Genomic DNA, 22,059 nt, shown 5'->3' with positions numbered 1-22,059 from the left:
AATCTTATTGTTCAAATTCCCCTCCTTCTCTCCACCCCCTTCCTCAGAGGCAATATATGTTAAACATGGGAACCAATTTTATTAGGGAATCCTAATAAACCTTATCCAAACCCTAGAGGGCTCATAAAAATACAGGTCATGTTGTTTGACAAAGGAAATCCAAAGTTATTGTTCTTTGAAGTTCTTTTGAAGTATTCCAAGAGGAATAAGTTGTAGAGTTGAATAGAAATAAGTCAGAGATAAGAGAAGTTTAATCTATATGCTGAACTGGGTAATAAAGGAGCCAGGTTCAACTCTGTTTCTATTTAGAAAGAAAAAAAACTATCCAAATACTTTTATTTCTGTCAATTCAACTGAAAAGTAGTAATCTTGCTTCCGTTTTTTCCCTTCTTCTTGGGACAGAAATGCTTTGCCTAGTTTTGTCTAGAAACAACCTAAAATCACTTCTTTGACTTCATTTATTCTGTCCATGTTGGAATTTTCACAAGCTCCTTCCTTCTTCCTTCTTATCTCTGCCCTCCTCCCCAGCATTCAAAACTGATTTACTGAGAAAAGGATCATCAAAATTATTCTTACAAAGTCATAATATAAAAATTATATATAATTTAGTCTATATTTTGTTATATATATAGATCATACACATTTACATATATCATGTATTAATTATATATTATACATTATAATATATTATGTACTTATTATATACATATATTATTACATATATTTTATATATTATATTTAGATAATATATATTACAAATTGTATATATCATATAATATGTATATATGTCAATTGATTGTTCTAGGTCTAAATAACTCTGCTATCTGTATAGTTTATGAATAGCATATGTATATATATATTATTACATATATTTTATATATTATATTTAGATAATATATATTACAAATTGTATATATAATATAATATGTATTAAAAATAAAAATAAATACATAAACACACTATTTATATTAAATATAATATTTATATATAAATAATGTTCATTATCTGTAAATTACATATATTTGTATATAAATGTAATATTTTATTATATAAAATAATTTCTAAAAACTTCCTAATGTAAAAAAATAAGACAAAGTTGGACAAGCTTTATTCACTTGCTTTGAAATTCAGAAACTACTTACTATGCAACAGTGCCACCTAGTAGAACAAGCCAAGAAGCAACAACTCTATAATAAAATATTTCCATACAAGATTTACAAAACATTTTCTTCACACAAACCTGTTAGTATGATTAGGTCCATTTTACAACTGAAAACACATGGGTTCAGACAGACAGACTTTTATAATAGAGAGGAAGATGGCAGAGTGGGGAGTATACAACACAAAACTTACTCTTATCAGAATTGAGTCAAAGAGAGAATGCCATACATATTCAGTTGTGTATAGAAATTTCTTATTCTACAGAAAAGTAGGAAGAGAAGGGGATGGGGGATGGGGGAGCCACTGATAGAAAGGGGGGAGAATTGGGGAATGTGGAGGTCAGAAGCAAAATACTTTTGAGGACTGATAAGGTAAAAGGAGAGAGAAACAAGGGAAAATAAGATGGAGAAAAACAATAATCATAACTGTGAAAAAATTTTGCAAATTATTCTTATAAAGGCAACATTTCCCAAATATATAGAGGACAGAATTAAATTTATAATGCAAGCCACTTCCCAATTGATAAAGAGTCAAAGGATATGAACAGGAAGTTTTCAGATGAAGAAATGAAAGTTATCTATTATCATATAAAAATGTTCTAAATCACTATTGATTAGAGAAATGCAAATTTAAACAATTCTGAGGTTTCACCTTACACCTATCACAGATGACAAATGTTGGAGGGAATGTGAGAAAACTGGAACACTAATACATGTTGATGGAGTTGTGAACTGATTTGACCATTCTGAGGAATAATTTGGAACTATACCCAAAGAGCTATAAAAATTTTATACCCTTTGACCCAGCAATACCACTACTATGTTTGTATCCCAAAGAAATTTTTAAAAATAGGAAAAGGAAATATTTATGAAAGCTTTTTTTATAGTCTCAAAAAATAGAAATTGAGGGAATGTCCATTAACTGGAGAATATGAAATATGTATTATGCTATAAAAATGATGAGCAGGATGCTTTCAGAAAAATCTGGAAATACATAAACTGATACAAAGTGAAGTAAGGAGAATCAGGAGAACATCATGCACAATAATGGTAATTTTGTATGATGATCAATTGTGAATGACTTAGCTATTCTCAGAAAAACACTGATCTAAAACATTTCCAAAGGGCTCATGAAGTAAAATGTTATTCTCCTGTAGAAAAAGAATTAATGGAATCTGAGTGTGTATCGAAGCAGTTTTTAAACTTACTTTATTTTTCTTGGTATTTTAGGGGGGAGAGGTTTGTGTTTTCTTTCACAATATGACTAAAATGGAAATAGTTTTTCCATGAATTGCTTGCCTTTTCAATGAGAGGGGAGGAAGGGAATTTTGAATTCAAAAATTTTAAAAAGTAATCTTATTGTTTTTATATGCAATTGGAAAAAAAGTAAATGTTAATTTTTTTAAAAAGAAATCCAAAAAGAAAACATGAGGGACACCTCTAGGACACGGGATGAATCCCCATGTTGAATGTATGGGAAGATTTGACTAAACATTACACAGGATGGGCAAGTATGGATTATGATCTACATAGATGGCAGGAATATTACACCGAAGAATCACAGCTTCATTTAAATACTTTAGTACTGCATAATAGCTTACAACAATGTAAGTGAAAAGAACACTTGCAAGATGATCAAAACTAAGTTCTGCAAAATTATAATGATGAAACTTGGCTCCAAAGAAGAGAGATGAGAGGGCACTTTTCCCTGCTTCTTTGTAGATGTGGAAGACTGGCAGACTTTTTTCTTATGTTGGTTAGGTTTTTTAAAAAATAAATTTGTTTTTATATGTTTTGGTTTTCCATCCTCTAAATTTCTATCCATGTCCTTCCTCTCTCCTCCTATGGAGCCAACCCATATGACAAAGGTTTTTACTTTTTTTTTTCTTTAAAAAAAAAAAAGAGAAAAGAAGTAAAATTGGTTAATTATTTTTTAAAAGTATGCTATGTTCCACATTCACTTTTCTTCCCATGCCCCATCTGTGCAAAGGAATGGGAGATGGTGTCTTCTTATATCTCTTCTATTCAACCAAGTTGTTTTTTGAAATTTCACAACATTCATTTTCTATTGCTTTGTTATTATTGAGTTTTTTCCCCTATTAACTAACATTGCTACAATCACTGTGCATATTGTTTTCTTAGTACTGCTTATTTTATTTTATGTCTGCTCATCTAAGCCTTTCCATGATTCCTAGTGTCTATTATATTTGTCATTTCTTACACCATGATAATACTTTATTACATGCATATACCACAATTTGTTTAGCCATTCCCCAGTCAATGAGCATCTACTTTGCTTCTAGTACATTGCTAGAATGTGCTAGCATTCTAGTACCACAAAATGTACTGCTGTAAATATTTTAGTTTCTCAGGATTCCCATACCAAGACCACTACTCTTTAGTCATGATCATTGGTTAGTTTTAATAAACTTTCTTGTTCCTCTTTTTTGTTCTTTGTTAGAGGGAATAGCTATCTGAAAGGTTGAGGTGATAAACTATGGTCCTTAAGCAATGGAAAAAAACAAAAATATCAATAGAAATTTATTTTTTAAAATATTTGAGTACTGAATTGAGCAGAGGCTTTTTCTATGATCCAAAGCATTCACTGCCAAGGTATTCCCTACGTATCTAATTGAAATTGAATCAAAAAGAGGAATCCCTTAGGAAATATTTGAGTACTTTCCATGAAGCTCATCCTTCACCTTGATCCCTTTCAGTTGGCCTTATGTCTAAGCCCCTTCCTAAAGAATGCATGGCATACTACTGGTTGGTCCCCATGGTCTCTGTCTGTGGGGACTATATCAAAGATGACTGACATCTGTGCAGGAAGAATTTCTTATTTGAACAGAGTTTTATATTCCCAAAAGCTCCCTCTTGGACTTCTGACAAGGGTTGAGGGGATGTCACCTGAAGCCCAGTAGGCACACATACACACACAAAGAAGGAGCTCTTGCTCTGGATTTCTATGGACCAGGTTCAATCTTGGGCAAGCCTGAACCCCCAAAAGAAAGAGTGAAGTTTATTTTTTTTTATTTTTTGCATTTTATGGCTTATTATGTCTCCATCCTAGAATCCCAGGAAAATTTCCTGAGACTATTAACAAATTTGCTTCCAAAAAAAATATTTAATGTACAAAGTAGTAATTATCAGGTATAGGAAGCTCTATAAAACAAATGTTTATAACAAGAGTCAGAAGACTTTACTGGCAAATACTGAAAACATAAAACAGTAACCCTTCAGAACATAGGAGGTAACCTCCAAGATGAAAAATATCCACTTCAGCATTGCTTTTGGCTACCTGTGCTTAGGAAGAAAAACAAAACACAAGATGTAGCCAGGGTTAGGATCATTAGAACAGGTATAATGTAGAAACACTTGTGTTTACTCTAAGGTGGCCATAGTTGCAATGTTTGCCACTGGATGGAGAAAGGGAAGAGAAATTACCACAAGGAGTGATGCTGGTGCTGGTGCTGGTGGCAAAACAGACAAACAGAAAAGACAATTTTTAAAATTGATTAAGGGGAAGGCTTCCTGGATCAGATAGTAATTCTTTTTGGCAAGTTTCCCCACTCCAACCCCATCCCTAGTTATGGAGACCATGATGTTTGCTCTTTAACAAGGAATATGTAAACTACTAGAAGGGGCCAGAATATAGGTTCCTCTAATTACCCTATTACATAAATCAATCAGCCAAGGTCTTCTTTTCTTAGTTCAGATCTCACAGAAAATGACCAGACCTGGATTTAAACCTGGATCTTTGAGGTTTAGGTGAAGTCTAATTTTCACTCTGTCACTTCAACTAAAATCCTAAAAAATATCTAGAGATGCTAACTCTACTTCCTACAAATGAAACACTAAAAATTTTTAAAGAATAGCTGGACCTGGGACAGTTAATTGATGCAATGGATAGCTCTGAAGTTAGGAGGACTTGAGTTCAAATCCGACCTCAGACATTTAACACTCCCTAGTGACCCTGGGCAAGTCACTTAACCCCAATTGCTTCAAGGGAAAAAAATAGCTAGACCTGCTTATGAGGTAAGTATCTTTTCTATTTTAAACTCATGTCTGTACTCTAGAGAAGCAACAGGATATTAGAATGCTGGGCTTGGGATGAAATCCCACCTCTAACATTTATTAGATTTATGATTCCCCTGTGCCTCAGGAAACCCCTAAAATTTATTCATGAAATCATCCAGGATTACACAAGAGTTTCCCACAAGACAAAATTAGAGATCCTTTCCATAGCTACAATCCTGAGCACAAGATATTCTTAGGCGGGGCAAAAGCAGTAACTTCATTTCTTTTGTAAAAGTATTATGCACCCAATTTTCTAACATAGGATCACAGAAAATCTTTTTTAAAATAGCTTTGATAGTACAACTCTGCATCTGAGGCTTTTCATGAGCAAGAGTTATGCTTCCAAACCATTCTGTGAAATTTTTCATATATATGGCACTATATTGTGTAATGAAAAAGAACTGGATATGAAATCTTAAAATCTGGGTTAAAATTTAGATTCCATAATTTGTTATCTGTGAAATATTGGAAAAAGTAGTCACCTCTTTGACCCTCAGCTTCCTGATCTGTAAAACGGGAATGATATTTGTACTTCCTATCTCATAGAATTGTTATGAAGAAAGTGATTTTAAACTTTAAAGCAGTACAGAAAGATGAACTATTCTCATTATATAGTGTGCACTCTGCTGACCTCCTCAGATGGCAAAAGTATGGATGCCAGAAGTCTAAATGTCTTTATAGATGACTGGTATATGAGCAGTTGATCAGGATCTCAACATTTCAGCATAATACTTAATAAATTAGTATTAATTAATAGTATTAATTAATAAATTCTGGAATCTATTTTAACATATATATAAAATATCATTATTGTGATCATATTATTTCTGGTCATTTCTTGAATAAATTTCTCTAGCCAAATGATTAAATGGCAACCTAATTAAAAGATACTAAGATTGCTAGCACCACAGTGGATTTTTCTTGTAATTAATATTCATATTTTTCATTATCATGATTTTCTTGTTTGCTATTAGCAAGCTAGTTTCTTTTTCCCCTTTTGGTTTTTGCTTATTTATTTAGCAGACAATAAAATCCAATAATGAGCAAATGTGCTTCATCTATAATTCTTCTAAATATGTACACATTTTTAACTTATTTCATCCTTATTTTTTTCTTTTCAATAATATTTTATTTCTTCTAAATACTTAAAAATAGTTTTCAACATTCATTTTTGTAAGACTTTGTGTTTCAGATTTTTTTTCTCTTTCTCTCCCTTATCTTCCCATTCCCCAAAACAAACAATCTGCTATAAGTTAAATATGTATAATTCTTTTAAACATATTTCCATATTTGTCATGTAATGCAAGAAAAATCAGACTAAAAGGGAAAAAAAAAAAAAAAACCATGACATAGAAACAAACAACAAGAAAATACTGCAATCCATTTTCAGTCTCCATAGTTCTCTCTCTACATGCGGATGTCATTTTCCATCCCAAGTCTAATGGAATTAGCAACTTAAATAGTAAATGTGCTTACATATATCGGGATCCAATTATTTTGAGGAAACTAGTAAGTCAAAAACTCGAGTTTCTTCTCCACCTCCCAGAAAAAAAAATCAGCTCAGAAACTAGTAAAAATATGGGGAAAGGTTTTATTTTTCCTTTCTCATTTCTTAAAAGACTGCGAATAATGTAGTAATTTGCAACAAATTACCCAGCTAATCTAGAAATTCCAATTAATAAAAACTAGGGGTCCCAAAACTGTCTCAGCATATAAAGGGGTTGCCTGAATTCTCTGCCCTACTCTCTCTGCGCCAGAGACAGAAATTGAATCCAAATGTTCCTGCAACCAGTGCTAGCAGCTTCTCTATTTTATAAGAACAGTACAATTTAAAAATTTTGTCAAATAGAGCCTGAGGCAAAAACATTCACTAACTTGGCTAAGCATCCTCCTTTTCTATCAGTTAATCCATACACGCATCAAGCATCCACTATGTGCCAGTGCTAAGTGCTGGGGATACCACAAAAAGGCCAAAAGACAGTAATAAGCCCTCAAAAATTTTATCTAATTTTTAGTGGGAAAATTGTCTTTACTTCTTTATGTAGTCTATTTTCTATAAAGCCCATACTTTCAGAACTGTTATTATATTTGTAAAAAAAAAAAAAAATTGAATTTCATTTTTCCCAAGCAGAATTAAAAAAAAAAAAAACAAAAAAAAAACAAAAACGTTTTTTAAAGTCTAAACTGTCAAGATAATGCATGAAAAAAACTGATTAGTTTTTTTGTAAATCACCATAACAATTAAGTCGTTGCCCATTCAAACAGGTGTAGAAAAATCCTGAAGTCAAATTTACTCGGACTTTTTGGAGAAAATCTTTTTCAAGCCCTGAACTACCGCAAGAGACAAACCAAGTACAGGAGTATGAAGAGAGTCCACTTACTCAGTGCGGGCAGTAAAATCCTAGCGTGGAGCATCCGCAAAACAGTTTCTTCTTCTGAGGCACTGGAAGAGTTTCCTGACATCTATCAGGAAAGAGTTCTGCTTTCATCTGTGCCTTTCTTGCGTATGTTCTGCGATTTTTCTACAGAGGGCAACTGTGAGCTCAGTTTAGTTTTGATTTCTCCTAGAATGGAAAGTGAAACTCACCAAGCTACAGTGGCGCTGTCCCGCAACCTACTTAGGCTTGTGTGGAAGAAATTGTTCCAGCAGAAAAGAAAGGGGGAGGAGAGTCAGGTAAAATGCCGTTTGTCTGCACCAATCATTGAGGAACCCACTCCACTTCTGTCTCGAAACCTAGAGCATGTCCACGTACTCCGGAGCTTATAGAATGGGAACGGGATAGAAGAGTTGTGAGATCTATGTTTTATTTCGGCCAGGACTTTGATTTTACAATTTGATGTACATTGTGCACATAAGTATTTTCACGTGGGTGTGTATGTGCTGTGTCTATAACATATACATAAAAGTTCTGAGAAAATAAATCATGGTCTATATAGAATATGCATAATAACCCTTTCTGTCTGTCTTTCTTTGTGTTCTCTCTCTGTCTCTCTCTCTCTCTCTTTCTCTTTCTCTCATATACATACATGAAACAAGATAGCAACTCATGGATCTGGAAATGGCTAAACAAGTAGTGGTTCCAGAATGTAATGGAATATCATTTCATCTTTAAAAAAATAAAGAGTACAAAAAACTCAGAAGCATCAGAAAACAAAAATGAACTGATGTGCTATAAGGTAAGGAAAACAATATACACAATTTAAATGGCATGAACAATAAAAATGAAGTGAGCAGTGTAATTGTAATGACCAAACTTAACTTGCATTCTTCCCTTCTTTACAAAGATAAGAGTGTAATATTGCATATACACAATTGCATTGACTGTTTGAACTGCTGTCTTCATCTGTTTTACTCTTTGTTAAACAGGATAATTCCCCAGCAAACAGAGTAAAGGATTAGATGCTTAGTGGTCCAATATTTTAAAAAAGAAAAAACTATAGACTCTTATTAATGAGAAATCTTATCTTATAAGATAAGAGTTGATTAGGGACCCAGAAGGGATAGAATGTTCTCAAAAACTGATAATATAGCCACATACGGTCTGAAAAAGGAGAAAAGGGAAAGCATAGTTCTCATGCAAAGAACACTCTGGGCAGGGAGTTGTAAGACTTGGGTTCTAAATAATTAAATGTGTAACCTTAAAGAGGTCACTTTACTTATTTAGTTGGACTTCTGAGATCTCATTTGTAAAGGAGCTTGAACTTATCTATGTCTAACATCTCTTCCATGTTTAACACTATTGCATACCAGTGGAGCTATGTTGGGGTAGATGAACTTTCAACAACTTTGATTTTTTTTGAATCATAAAAATGTATAAATTCCAATAATCTCCAAGCTACATGGAATGAAAAAGTTTTAAAAATATAGAGTCTTAGAAGAAGAAATTCTCACCATTTGAGAATGGGATGGGACACACCATATCACTATCATTCTTTCTTTTTTTTCCCCTTTAAATAATATTTTATTTCTTTCTCAATTGCATGTTAAAATAATTTTTAAAAGATTTTTTTAAGTTTTAGGTCCAAATTTTATCCCTCCCTTCTTCTTCTTCCTGTTCTCTGAAAGGGTAAACAATCAGATATATTTCTACATGGTCAGTCATATGAAATATTTCCATATGAATCATTGTATAGGAAGACTTGAACAGGCAAGAAAAAGAAAAAAAGAAAAAAAGTGAAAAACAGTACGCTTCAATCTGTATTCAGACAATAGTTCTTTCTCCAAAGACAGACAGTATTTTTTATCATGAGTCCTTTAGGGTTGTATTGGATCATTGTATTACTGAGAATAGCTATCATTCACAGCTCTTCATCATGCAATATTGTTGTTACTGTGTACAATGTCCTGCTCACTTTACTGTATATCAGTTCATGTAAGGCTTGCCAGGTTTTTCTGATATGATTCTGTTTGTCTCTTATAGCACAATAATATTCCATCATAAACATATACCATAATTTGTTCAGCCATTCCCCAATTGATAGACATTTCCTCAATTTCCAATTCTTAGCCACCACAAAAAGAGCTGCTATAATTTTATTATATATAATTTTCCCTTTCAAAAAAACTCTTTGGGATATAGGTTTTGCAGTATTACTGGGTCAAAGGGTATGTTTTATATATTATATACATGTTTTATGTTTATAGTTTGATAGTTCTTTGGTCATAGTTCCAAGTTGCTCTCCAGAATGATTGGATCAGTTCATAAATCTATCACCGACACTGCATTAGTGTTACTATGGGAACAGGGAAGACTAGGATTCATCTTTATAGGAGAATACTGAAATAAAAAATGCTTTCCCTACCCCAAAAAAGTGATGCTAAATGGCTACCTGACCAAAAATAATTTATAAAAGAACTTAAAAAAACTTTAAAAAGCAAATAAGAGAGGTTGAGGGAAAACTTTAAAATTTAAAAAAAAAAAAAAAGGCACCTAGGTGGCGCAGTGGATAGAGCCCTAGCCTTGAAGTCAGGAGCACCAGAGTTCAAATCTGACCTAAGACACTTAACACTTCCTAGCTGTGTGACCCTGGGCAAGTCACTTAACCCCAATTGCCTCAGTAAATAAAACTTTAAAAAAAAACTTTAAAACTTTAAAAAAAAATCAATCCAAAAAAACACAATAAGAAAGTCAACCCACTAGAAAAGAAAATCCAGAAAATGACTCTTTGAAAATTAAAATTAGGCAAAGAAAGTGAAATTATAAGAGACTAAGAAATAATAAAACAAAATAGAAAGAATGAAAAAAATAGAAAAGAATGTGAAATATAAGAAAAATAACAGATTTGGAGAAAAGATCAAGAAGAGAAAACATTGTGGCAGCTCTCTTTGTAGTGGCAAGAAACTGGAAACTGAGTGGATGCCCATCAGTTGGAGAATGGCTGAATAACTTAGGGTATATGAATGTTATGGAATATTATTGTTCTATAAGAAATGACCAACAGGATAATTTCAAAAAGGCTTGGAGAGACTTACATGAACTGATGCTAAGTGAAATGAGTAGAACCAGGAGATCATTGTACATGACAACAGCAAGATTATATAAACAATGAGCAATTTTGATGGACGTGGTTCTTTTCAACAGTGAGATGATTTAGGCCAGTTCCAATGATCTTGTGAAGACAGCCATTTGCAACCAAAAAGAGGATTGTAGAGACTGAGTGTGAATCACAATATCATAATATTTTCACTCTTTTTGTTGTTGTTTGCTTAAATTTTGTTTTCTTTCTCATTTTTTCCCTTTTTGATCTGATTTTTCTTGTGCAGCATGATAATTGTAGAAATATGTATAGCAAAATTGCACACATAATTAATATATTGGATTACTTGCTGTCTAGGAGATGGGATGGGGTGAAGGGAGGAAATAAAATTTGGAACTACAAAGTTTTGTAAGGGTGAATGTTGAAAATTATGTATGTATATGTTTTGAAAATAAAAAGCTTTAATAAAAAAGAAAGAAAAAAAGAGCTGCAATAAACTCAATGTCAGTTCTAAGAAAAAAAATAAGGATAGAAAGAAAGAGAGAGAGAAGAAGAAGAAGAAGAAGAAGAAGAAGAAGAAGAAGAAGAAGAAGAAGAAGAAGAAGAAGGAGGAGGAGGAGGAGGAGGAGGAGGAGGAGGAGGAGGAGGAGGAGGAGGAGGAAGGGAGGGAGGGAGGGAGGAAGGGAGGGAGGAAAACAATTAAAAAATACTGGAGCTACAATTAGAATTGCACAGAATTTATCAGTGGCTACAATAAAAGATCACAGGTCCTAAAATACTATATATCAAAAATCAAAAGAACTAGGATTGTAGCAGAAAATATATATCCAGCAAAATTAAGTATATTGTATGAAGAAATTTTTAAAGGACATTCAATGAATTGCCAGATGTTCAGGATTTTGTCTCAAATAAATTTGAACTCAATAGAAAATGTAATAGGGAGAACTAACAATAAAGAATAATTTCAAGGGACTAAGTAAGAACAAATTGTTTATATTTTATATGTGGAAATGTGAAAAATGTAAACCATATGTCTCAGATTGACATTAGTAATTGGATAGGTACAAAAGAAAGATTGGGGTAGAGCTAGTATGATGTGACTCTAAAAAACAAAACAATGTGAAAAAAGGTTAAAAATATTAATTTTGCTATATGAATGATGGGGATGGAGGACTGGTAGTTCTGAAAACCTATTCACATTGGGAATAGGTTAAAGAGGAAGATTTTATACATGCACATATGTGTGTGTGTATATAATATAGATGTGTGTGTGTATATATACATATACATACATACAGCAAGAAGGATACAGAACCTTCCAAAATCTATAAAGAAATGGGGGGGGGGGGAGGGGAAGAGAGGGAGAATAGGATAAGGCAAGGTATAAAAGGGAGTGTAAATCAATGAGAGTGGGATAAGGTATGTAGATTAATGGGAAAGGGATAAAGAGGGAGGGAAAGAGACAGAATAAAGTGGGGTATGGAATACTATTTAGATTAACAGGAGTGGGATAAGGTTTGTAGATTAATAGGGATGAGGTAAAGAAAGAGGGACTGGGTAGAGAGAAGAGATAAGGGATGGATCCAAGGAGGGAGAGGAAATAGCAGGGAGATTAAATAATAGTAAGGCAAGTTAATAGATAGAAGTAAAACAGAAGAGTTACCAGGGATCAGAAATAAGAGATGTACACAAACATAATAACAATAATCAGGAGTAGAATTTATTAGAAGCAAAAGTAGGGTTAGTTGGTCTAAGATACAGTCAAACTTTTAAAAGATTCAATCAAGAGAGATACCTACATTATGTGTCAGTCATATTGATATTGTCTTAGATATATGTATATGTGTATGTATGTATATGTTTTATTATGCTTTTATTTACGTATATGCTAATGTAACATATTCTTCATGTAAACTAGCAGTGTAGTGACTAAAGCCTATCAAGTGGCCTGTCTATTAGTTTAACAGTTGCTGTATATTTGCTGAACCTAAGATTATAAGGGGATTGCCTGAGATAAGGAGTTAATTGTCATTCTTCTATTATATTTGATTCTAAATGGCATGTCTAGCACAACTTATTTGCAATTTTTTTTAATGTTCTGTTTTTTCTAATTACATGTGAAAATAGTTTTTAGCATTTGTTTTTTTTTAATTTGAGTTACAAATTTTCTCTCATCTTCCTTTCCATTCTTAACACATTGAGAAGGCAAGCAATTTTATATACAGTCATGCAAAACATATTTCCATATTAGTTATATTGTCCATTAGTCCAGACACCTCTTCCCCCTCTCCCCAAAAGAAAAAGAAAAAGAAAAAGAAAGAATGTTTTAAAAGTATGCTTCAATCTGTGCTCAGACTCCATCAATTCTTTCTCTGAAGATGGTATTTTATGTCATGAGTCGTTTGGAATTGTCTTGAATCATTCTATTGCCGAAAATAGCTGTCATTTACAGTTAATATATATTAGTTTTATATATTAATATATTATATTATATAATTATATTGTACTGATTATTAAATATTAATATATGATATTATTTTTACTGTATACTATGTTCTCCTGTCTCTGCTCACTTAATTTTGCAACAGATCATGTAAGTTCTTGTAAGAGTATGTAAATTCATGCATCAATTCATGTAAGTCTTTCCAGGGTTTTTCTGAAAGCATCCTGCTCATCATTCCTTATAAGATAATAGTATTCTATATCCTCCAATTTATAAACATCCCCTTAATTTTTGATTCTTTGCAAATTTATAGCAGCCAAGAGAGATGCTATAAATATTTTGTACATATAGATTCTTTCCACTTTTTAAAAAAATCTTTTGAAATATAGATCTAGCAGTAGTATTGATGAGTGAAAAAATATGCGATTGTATAAACCTTTAAGCTTAGATAAAAATTGTTTTCCAGGATAGTTGAATCAGTTCACAATTCCACCAACAGTGTCCCAATTTTCCCATATCCCTTCCAACATTTGCCTTTTTTTTTCTGTTATAATAGCCAATTTAATAGATATAAAGTGGTACCTCAGAGTTATTTTAACTTATTTTTCTCTAATCGATAGTGGTTTAGAGCATTTTTTCATATGACGATAGATAGCTTTGATTTCTTCATCTGAAAACTGCCTGTTAATATTCTTTGATGATTTTTCAATTGGGGAATGACTTATATTCTTATAAATTTAGTCCTGTTCTCTATATATTTGCAAAATGAAACCTTTATCAGAGAAACATGGTAAATTTCTTCCTCCCCGCTCCCCACCCCAGTTTTCTGCTTTCCTTCTGATCTCGACTACATTGGTCTTATTTGATCCAACTATTTTATATTGTCTATAGTTATTTTAAATGGAATTTTTCATTTTATATCATGATGTAGAATTTTGTTGATATTATATAGAAATGCTAATGATTTATGCAGTTTATTTGATATCCTGCAACTTTTCTAAAGTTGTTAATTATCTCAACTAGTTTTTTTTTTAGTTGATTCTCTAGGATTCTCCAAATATGCCATCATATCATCTGCAAAGAATGATAATTTTGTTACCTCATTGCATATTCTAATTCTTTCAGTTTCTTTTTCTTCTCTTATTGCTATAGTTAGCATTTCCTGTATAACACTGGAATTTATACCCATTACAGACAAACCACCAACCAGCCTAAGTTCAATTTAATATAGGACCCCAAAGTTTCAATTTCCAACCCACTATATGAATTGAGACTTTGACCAGTTATATAGAAAGCAAAGTAAATATCCTGAGACATCTGTATTTATACTTCTTTCACTTCATAAGGGAGGGATCAGATAACATATATCCTGGGCATATATGTTCAATAGAACTTCCAGAATTTAGGAAACAACAAACATCTTAATTGATATTTCTACATGTTTTATTATTCATTGAGCAAAGTTCTGTTCTAGGCATTTTATTTTAAGCATTAAATTGGCAAACTAGAGATTACCTTGAACATAGTAAGGAATCTAAAAAACTTGTCTAATTAAAAACTAATTAAGAAGATTAATGGTGTTTATACTAGAAAAGAAAAAAAATTAATGGGAAATATAATTTTCTATATATTTGAAGAGTCTTCAGGGCAGCTAGGTAAAGGAATGATTAGAATATTGGGTCTGGAGTTTTGAAGACTCATCTTACTGAATTTAAATCCAGCCTTAGACATTTAGTAGTTATGTGACTCTGAGCCAATCATTTAACCTTGTCTGCCTTAGAATGAGCCAGAGAAGGAAATAGTAAGTCATCCCAGTATCTTTGTGAAGAAAATCCCAAATGGTGTCAACTGAAAAATGATTGAAAAACAGCAATAATACGCAAGAAAGGGGTTATAATTATTCTAATTAGTTATAGAGTTAGAATTAGAAGCGATTGGTAGAAATGGAGCAGAATGGCAGCCATAGAGAGCTGGCCTTAAAGTTAAGGAAGTCTGGGTGCAGATTGTCTTACCATCTTCTCATTTCATTATTCAACTAAAATTGTTCTCTCCAAAGTTACTAATGATATTTTAATTGCCAAATCTAATGGTCTTTTCTCAATCCTTAGTCTCTGAATTCTCTGAAGCTTATGACATATTTCAATCACGTCTTCTTCTTGATTTCTTTTCTCTAGGTTTCTGTGAAATCCTCACAACAGCTTCTTCTCTGAATCCTTTGTTGGACCTTCATCTAGGCTACGTTTACAAACTTGACATGTCCTTCATCTGTTCTGACTCCTCTTCTCTTCTTCCTCTATACTATTTTACTTGACTATGTCTTTAATTCCCATAGATTCAACTATCACCTGCATGTATGTGGCTCTCAGATATATTTATCTAACTCCCTCAAATATCCCCAATGGAATGTCCTTGGACATCTACTGAATACACCCCAAACCAAACTGATTATCTTTCCCTTGACTCCTCTCTTCTTCTTAACTTCCCTATTGCTGTTGAGTAAACCACCCTTCTACCAGTCATCCAGGATCTCAACCTAAGTGTTCTCATCAACGTCTCATACTTTCTTACCCTCCTCCAGCCCCTGCCATATCCAGTCTGTTGCCAAGTCCTGTCACTTCTACATTGGCAATATCTCTTGGACACTCCCTCTTCTCTCTTATAATACTGCCACCCACTTGGCATAAGCTCTTACCACCATACTTCTGGAATATTGCAGTAGGCTGACTAGTCTGTCACAACTCTCTCCCAACTCCAGTCTATGTTTCAAAGTAGCCTTCCTAAAGTTCAGTTCAATAAACTGCAGCTGCCATCCAAAGCCCCCAAGTACAAAATATAAAAATCGTTTTTGGCTTTTAAAGCTTTTCACAACATGATTTCTCCCTTTTATAATGGGGTATCAGCACATACTACCTCCTTCACATTGTCTTGTAAATTTTAGCCAAATGGAACTCTATTCCCTCTTCTCCTGCCCTTTCCTATCTGCATACTATTGCTCAAGCAAACCTTCATGCCCCATGCTTACAATGGCTATCCCTCACCTACATCTATTGAAGACTTTTCCTTTCTTCATTATTCAACTGAAATACAGGCCCCTTTTTTGAGGTCTTCTCTGGCACTCTATCATCATTACAATGGGAAGAGGATCTCTTCTTTCTGTTATTTCTTGTGGCATTTGCCTGACTTTCTTTTGCCTCTAAAATATCTTATTTTGTACCACACTTTTTTTGTGTCCGTGCTCTATCAAGCTGCTTAAGTGCTTATCAAGCACTTAAGAACAAAGACAAATGTCATTTTTATCTTAGCAGGAACTTCACAGATATCTGCTGAACTGACTTAAATTGAACTTACATGGTTTTCTCTGTGGAGTATATTTAAACCTTTCAATGGAGTCTGGTTTTTTTATGGCTTTATTTTACCATTTACCATTCAAGTGGTAAAAATTTACCATTAAAAAAATACTTACCTTGAGGAAAGTTACTTGAAGAAAATCTAATGTGAATAAAAATTTTCAAGAATTCTGTGAAAAAGAATGTTAATTTTATTTTCCAATAGATTCAATTATCATCTGCATGTATGTGGCTCTCAGATATATTTATCTAGTAAGATAAATATAGTAAAGATTATAGGCTTTAAGTAGCAAAATATTATAGAGGTTATCTGGTCCAATCCCTTTGTTTTACAGAAGAGACCCAGAGGTCACACAGATAGTAAAAACAGAGTTAGGATTCAAGCTCAGGTCCTTCAACCTAAAGTATTTCCATTCCTACTTTCCTTTTCATTTTTCTTATTATTCTTATTCATAATTTTATACATGAATTTTTAAGATTCTGTTATTTCATGAAATAACCTATTGACATGTGATTGGCATTATGTTAAATCTGTAAGTTAAGTTAGGTAATATTAAACTGTATTTTTTAACTGTATTTTTTTTACTGTATTTGCTCAACATAAGCATTAATAGTAGATATTCAGTGCCTTTTCCACTATACTATATTGCTTTTCCTCAGAAAAATGTGATCTGTCCCTTTGGAGAAAAAAAATTGCTGATGACATAAATTTCATATATATATATATATATATATATATATATATATATATGGTGAGGCAATTGGGAAGTAAGTATCTGAGGCCAAATTTGAACTCTTCTTGACTTCAGGGCAATATTCTATATACCACACCATCTAGCTGTCCCTATTTATATTTCTTCATGAAATTTTTTCAATCATGAAAACATATAAAGCTGTGTTAAGCTGTTATTGAATGATTCCCCTTGTTTAATTTCTCCATCTCATTTTTATTGTTTTTTTTCAATATGCATTATTTTTTGTTCTTCTGTTCTTCTTTCCCATTATGCTAAAAATGTTTACTTTTGAAAGTGAACGGATTGGATTGTTTCTATGCTACTTCTACTGGACACTATCTTTTAAGAGGCAGATATAATCTAAACTGAAGCGTGTTAAGGGCAGGGTAAGAGAGAAAAAAGAGAATATTTTAAGTTTCTTTTTCTCGGTGGGTACTGCAGGAAGGTTAAAGTTGGCAGAAAATGAAAGGAAATAAATCATCATCATGGTTTCATTTGTTTTCCTATTCCCTTTTAATTCTTTAGCCTCCTATAGTCTTTTGGCATCTTGGTGAATGAATGAATGAAGAAATGAAAGAATAAAGAAAAAATGCATTTATTAAGTGCTTAGTATGTGTCAGGTACTAGGAATACAAATACAAATCAAAAACCAGTTTATTAGCTCGAAAAGTTTACATTCTAGAGCACTGAACCTAAAGTCAGGAAGGTCCAAGTTTAAATGTGGTCTTGGATACTACAGCTGTGTGACCTTGGGCGGGTCACTTAAACTCTCTCTGCCTCAGTTTCCACTGCTATAAAATGGAGATAATAATAGCATTTATCTCACAGAGTTATTATGAGAATCAAATGAGATATTTGTAAAGCATTTTCTAAACATTAAAACATTACATAAACTATTATTATTATTATTATTATTATTATGGAAGATAACACATATGGAGAAGTGGTGACCAGGGAGGGGGAGTTTTGATCTGGGAAGTCAATTGACTCCTTTCCAGAACCTGTAGCATTGTAGCATTGGTTCAATTACTATATGAAGAACAAGATTGAAAAGCACAGTAGCTTAGCTGAAGGACAATCAGTCTGGAGATAATTAGATATAATAAAATCCAACTCATCAGGATATAGTTCCAAGGCTCTGGAGCAAGAGCTGTGGTGCTGGGGTTTGGGCAGAGAAAATTGAGATATTCAGTTCCAAATGATTCAGCACTAAGTCTAGGGAGGAGAAAAAGAAAGACTCTTTTGCAAAAAAAATAGTTTCTCAATATGTTCCTGATTTCCAGCTTGTCTGTCTAGAGGCTTTGAGAAATTTTCCTCTGAATGAGATTGGGCTTGTCCCCTGGTTAAACAAGATGTCAGTTCATTCCTATCTAAAAGACTTGTGTTCTGTTATATTTCTATTTGTAGAAATCTGATTTCTTTTTGGATAAATGGTTTTAATCCCTACTGACTACTTGTAATCGTCTTTTGTGAAACTAGCATTTGGGGGAAGGAGTTAAGCTTGAAGGTATAAATCTAGATTACTCTCCTCCTTTAAAAAATAGCGTCAAGGAAAGTATCTTGAATCTAAAATTCATATCTCTAAACTAGCCAATATAGAGCAGGAGAATGGACCCAGAAGTTATCACTCTGTTTTTCTCTGAATGAGAAAGGTCCTGGATTAGAATTATAACTGTCTACTTCCTGTGAAGTCTCTATATGTACTTTTAGACATCCCATGTGGATGTAATTAGCCATGCTACAGGTATCATGAACCCCATTTTGGAGGTGAGGAAACTAGATTGAAAAAAATTCAGTGAGTTACCAAAAATTACATAGTTAAGTCAGAGTCAGGATTAGCACACAGGTTTCATGAATCCAAATATAATGCTCTTGCAACTAGTATTTAAGCTTGGAACATCTTGAAAGGTAAGTGGTAAAGAGGAAAGAAATCAAAATTTAAAAACTACTGTTTTCCCCAAAATGAAGGGGAAGTGGGATCAGAAAACAATTCCCCAAACTTGGTTAAAGAAAGATCTAAGAGTGAGGGAAAGGAAGGTCCAGGAGGATAACTAGTAGTGAGCATTTTCAATGAATCTACACTCAACCAATGGAACCAAAGGCCTCCTTGGGTCACTTTATACTTGCTGCTACTAGGAGTTACCATAGTGCATAGAATGCCAGGTCCCCGAGTCACGAAGTTTCCTGTTCCTGAGCCTCAGACACTAGCTGTGTGAATAGACAAGTCCTTACCTTGTTTGTTTCAGTTTCCTCATCTATAAAATCAGCTGGAGAAGGAAACTCCAGTATCTGCCAAGAAAACTTCAGAAGTCATTCACAAAGAATCAGATGTGATTGAAAATGACTGAGAAAACATTTCTCTGTTTACATATTACATTTTCTCAATAAAATGGAAGCTCCTTGAAGCAAGGGACTATTTTTCATTTTATTTTCATTTTGTATCAACACCTAGAAGGGGAAGGAGGAAAAAGAGGGAGGGAATACGCATTTATATAGTTCCTACTATGTGCCAGGCACTGGGCTAAGTGCTTTTAGAAATATTCTCTCATGACACCATACTGAATGTTAAAAAACCAAACAGTGAAATAATTCAGGGAAGGGAGAGGGGATGATTCTTTTCAAATAAATCTCAGGAAAAGAAAGAAAGAAAGGAAGGGAGGGAGGGAGGAGAGAGAGAGAAAGAAAGGAAGAAAAGAAGGGAGGGAGGGAGGAAGAGAAAGGAAGAAAGAAAGAAAGAAAGAAAGAAAGAAAGAAAGAAAGAAAGAAAGAAAGAAAGAAAGAAAGAAAGAAAGAAATTAAGAAAGAAAGAAAGAAAGAAAGAAAGATCTCACTTGATCCAACCCTATCTCATAATGAAGTAGGTATTTTTATTATATTTTACAGTTGAGAAATTAAGGTAAAAAGAGGTTAAGTAGCTTACTCAAAGTCATACAGCTACTGAGAATCTAAGGCTGAATCTAAATTCAGGTCTTTCTGACTCCATGCTCCTTGAACCTCCTACTGCCTCCACCTGCCTTTCTTGCACACAGTAGATCCATAACTAAATGTGTGTTGGATAAGATTGGGTCAGAACAAGTGTGATCTAGCTATATCCAAGGCTCAGTGATGTTTATGGTGTTGGTCAGCATGTTAAGATGGTGTGTTGACTGGATAATTGCCACTAGAGAAGGAAAAACGCCTCCATGAGGAAGAAGGACAAGTCTGGAAAGGATGACATGGGAGAGTTTTTTATGGATGACCTATCAGTGCATTTAATTACATTTTCTGACATGGGAACTGTATCAAAAAAAGTGTCTTTGCCTGAAGTTTCCTGATACTTTGGTTGGAGCTATTTTTATTGTGGTAGTGAATAACTGCCATCAGCTCCCTGATCTTTTTTTTTTTTTTTTTTTTTTTTTTTTTTTTTTTCTTTCTGAGAAATAGTTAAGATCCAAGGGTCATGTCTTAAGCCAAAACCAATCTGATTCTCATTGGTTGACCACCAATAGATCCTAGGCCAAGCCCATTCTGTCATTTTTTGGGTCCTGATTGACTCAAAATGAATATAAATAATAATCATTTCTGCTTTGGCTAGAAACCTCAGGGTCTTCCCTTCCCAGATTTATTAATTTAGATTTTTTTTTGGCATAGGAGATTCTTCGCTTCTATTGCTACCCAGCCTTTATCACTGAATGGGTAACTCCTTGGTCAAACTGAGACCTGTGGAAGACCTTGGCTTAAAAAGGCAGAACCCAGAGCCATTTCCAGTGTCCTGATCTATATCTGGCCCCTGGACCCAGATGGCTCTGGAGGCAAAAGTGAGGCAGATGACCTTGCACAGCCTTCCCTCACTTACATCCAATTCACTTGCATGTAACACCATCACCCCCCCCGAATTCATGGTCACCTTGCAGAAGAAAGGACAAACAAGATGCAGGGTGGACTGGGTGCAAAGGGGGCAAAGACCAATAGAAGAGGATATTCTAGTAAGCTGGAGGATAAATTGGAGAAGGCATCCCAAAGATGGAATCATCAAACCATGATTAACAGGCAGAAAATCTAACAACCACTGATGCAGAGCAAGGCAATGACTGTAAGCTTTCATACTGTGTGAAGCAGACATGTGATGGTGAGCAGGAGACCAAATGAGATCCTGTAATAAACAGATTTTGTAGAATCAGTTCTACCTACTTCAGTATCTGAAGGTCAGAATAAGCAGAATTTCCTCCCTTTCTTCTTTAGCAGGATAAGTCTTTTGAATTGTAAAAAAAACAAAATGTATGTCCTTTATATAAAAGGATAATGCTACTCCCAATTCCATATCATAAAAGGATAATGCTATTCCACTCACTGTTCCATATTGAGCTGTTCTGACATTTTTATTTGCTTTTCCCCAAAACTAGCAATCAATTTTCCATGGAATTTTCAAGGACAGCTGGTTGGATGTCAGGGGTGCAAGGACATAATTGTGAAGCTAAGTAGCCTGAGAGGAAATAAATATGTGCTCACCCTCATGAATAAAAGGCTTAGGCTTCCCAGCCTCACCAATCACTGACTTGATCAGTTATAGAAAATATCAAATTGGGGCAGCTAGTTGGTGCAGTGAATAGAATAATGACCCTGAAGTCAGGAGGAGCTGAGTTGAAATGTGGTCTCAGACACTTAATATTTCCTAGCTGTGTGACCCTCCCAAAAAAGAAAAGAAAACAAAATCTCAAATGTATGATGAAGAAAGAGTGGCTGATAAGAGAAATAATGGTATCCTTGAATTTAGAGGTGAAAGGAAATTGAGTCCAGCATGTTATTTTCCAGATGAGGACCCTAAGGACATGAAAGATAAA

The 22,059-nt window shown here is 33.7% G+C and overlaps 1 protein-coding gene across 2 annotated transcripts in view; it reads right to left on the bottom strand.

Moving 5' to 3' along the window:
* USP18 (ubiquitin specific peptidase 18) overlaps positions 1–7,808 on the bottom strand; it is a 37,292-nt gene extending 29,484 nt beyond the window's left edge. The window contains exon 1 of one of the 2 annotated variants that reach the window (XM_012551794.3): positions 7,619–7,808. The gene's annotated coding sequence lies outside the window, so the exon portion shown is untranslated. The remainder of the gene's footprint in view (positions 1–7,618) is intronic. The other variant, XM_031939741.1, reaches the window with a different exon arrangement.
* Positions 7,809–22,059: the final 14,251 nt, after the last annotated feature.

This window comes from Sarcophilus harrisii, chromosome 5 (assembly GCF_902635505.1).
Source record: "Sarcophilus harrisii chromosome 5, mSarHar1.11, whole genome shotgun sequence".
Taxonomy (NCBI): Eukaryota; Metazoa; Chordata; class Mammalia; order Dasyuromorphia; family Dasyuridae; genus Sarcophilus; species Sarcophilus harrisii.
Note: the sequence above shows the minus strand (reverse complement) of the source record. Positions and strands in the feature narration are given on the sequence as shown.